This window comes from Athene cunicularia, assembly GCF_003259725.1.
Source record: "Athene cunicularia isolate RWA chromosome 3 unlocalized genomic scaffold, athCun1 chr3_part1, whole genome shotgun sequence".
Lineage (NCBI taxonomy): Eukaryota > Metazoa > Chordata > Aves > Strigiformes > Strigidae > Athene > Athene cunicularia.
The window spans coordinates 82,946,457-82,949,136 of NW_020799097.1; positions in this window are offsets into that span (position 1 = coordinate 82,946,457).

Genomic DNA, 2,680 nt, shown 5'->3' on the forward strand with positions numbered 1-2,680 from the left:
AAATGTGGCAAATAAAATGATAAAAACTGAAGAATAATGCATTTCCTTTTATTGAAAGCCGGAATGTGAATCCTGTTACTTTGTCCTTCAGACAGCTTGAAAACACCCATTTTACACCTTAACTGTGGTCAAGTAGAAGCGAGAACAGAGCACTTAAACAGTTACACCCTGGAATTTCTTCCAATAGCAAAGTAAGGATAGCCTGGCATGAATTTCTGTCTCTGGTCTATATTCTTCTAAAACCTGTGCTGTGTTTTGCAATTGTACAGCACTTAAGCCATGCCTGGCTGTGTTGTCTATACCATTCCGCGTATGGAAGGCTTCTTGAAGAGGCTGTCTGTTGCCTGATGCATCTCGGTAAATGAGAAAAGGCATAAAGGAGAGTCTAGATACAGTTTAAGCCTTTTAAAGGCAACAACAGCAATGCAGAGCTTACTGCAATATTCTGTGCCCATCAGGGGCAGAGCAGTGGTATTTCTTTGTTCTTGATGTAAAAATTGAGCAACTTAAGGGCAGCCGCTGCCTGCAATATCATCACAGAAAAGGTCACCCCAGTTTCCTAACAAAGACTAGCAGGAATTCCCATGTGCTTTTACTGCAGTATAGTTTTATGCTGCACTCCATTGTTAATGAGTGTGAGGTTCATTAACTAATTATGTATTCACTTATGAAAGAACTCTTGCTTTTCTGTGTCATTTTTTACATAGTAATGGTGGTGTAACTTGTCAGGTGAAGGGTTTAAACTCTTCAAATACGTTTCTAGAGCTCGATTGTACGTTACTCAGTTATGGATTTGAACAGATGTAATTTAGTAGAAACTTTGCTTAGCTTCCCAGAATGGCTTAATAAAACCAAACTATTAGCTATGTTCCTACTGTTTGGAAAGTGAAAGATATGACAGATAGGGTGCTATAATGTGAGCTGTATTAACTTATTTGACAGTTACAAATTCTGTTTAAATGTAATGCTATAATGGTCAGTTTTACAGTAATATTAGTGTGTTTATAGGAGCATTCAAACTAGCAGCTACATTAAATTTGAAAGAAAAAGATGTGTTCACTCTTTCAGTGTTGTGGTGTACTTTAATGTTTATCATAGTCAGGAATGACTTCCTTGTAATTGCCATGTACTTGAAGAAAATTAGAAATATAATAGGTTACCTAGTAATGCAGTAGACTTCCCAGAGGGACTTTGGCAAAATTTGACAAGGTATCATTCTGTAAGATGTATGGTTCAGTTAATTTTTAAAATGCAGAACATTTTAGAGCAGGACAGGTTTTTGTATGATTTGGTTTTGTTCATGTTCTGAACACTGTAGGACCACAAAGAAGGAGTAACAAGATCTTTACGTTTCGTGAGGCAGCTTCCTGGAGGATTTCAGAGTAATTAATGCTGTATAACAACATACTTTTATTACCTGATTGCTTTTTACTTGACTGTGGGAAGCAATATCTGGTGGATATGAGCTGGCAGAACCAAATGCTGAACGCTGTCGCAACCTGTCTCTGTACCTCTGTGAAAACTCTCTGGAATCCTACTGTGAAAACTGTGCCCTGAATTTGAAGAATGTCCCTGCTTAAATCCTTCTTTCAAAGATATGATGGAAGGAAGCAACACAACATTTTCATTGGCTGTCTGTGAGTTTTCCTGGGGATTGCCAGAAAGTAATGCTGTGTTAATGGAATCAACCCAGAAGTGGCTGTCTGTTACAGCTGTATTTCTTCCTTCCAAACCAGGCAAAGCTGGAAAAAACAACTGCGTGGGCTTGGTGTGGGATGCATTCTTTTGTTTCATTAAAGGATAAAGGGAAAAGAGGAAGGTATCTTCCTTTGCTGAACATGCCAGATAATTTCCCTTGGTTTATGAGCACCTTCCTTTCCTGTGATGGCCAAGTAGAATTCCTTATATAGGAATTTAGGTGGAGGAATGAATGGAATTTGAAGAGTGTTCAAAATAAGCCTAGGTAATTGGATAGGTCTGCTTAAGACTCGGTAAACTTCTGGGTAGATGGATTCACTGACTGCTAACTGGTCCTAATTGTACATGATGCTGATGTACAGCCATGCTGATAAACAGTTGAAAAATCACCTATGGTGTATATATTTTTCTTATTGCAAAGTGGAATAATTTCATTAGAACTAGCAGAGACATGCTAAGCTCAAGCTAGATGGCTAAACCTCCCTGTATGGACACAAGATCTTAATCCTGAAGCAGTCTTTGATAAAGCATTTGGTTCCAGTGGTGACAGTAGCCACCTAAATACATGTACGGATGGATAAAAGAATCCTTTAGCCCTACAACAGTCATGAGAATGCTGTCTGGTTCTAACACTGTGGATTAGATTGAAAATAAGCATCAGTCATGTGACTTCGTATTTTTGACTATTTTCTGCACTTTTATGAAGTAGATTTTGCAATGCTAATGCACAGAGAGTTATGTGCATTTATGCGGTCTTGTTGCAAGTACCTGGGAGATTGAATGCTCATCCCCTTTTCCATGTATCAGAAAAGTAAAAAAAATCACAATATGTGGTGCATGAAAATACTTGTGAAGAACAAAATGGAGCTGGAGATTAACCTTTCATCTGGTGTTACAGGTAATTTAATAGCCCTTCACTGCTAAAGAGTGGGATTAATCTTCTTTTAAAAACTTGTATTAAATAAATTATGCTCCACCCCCA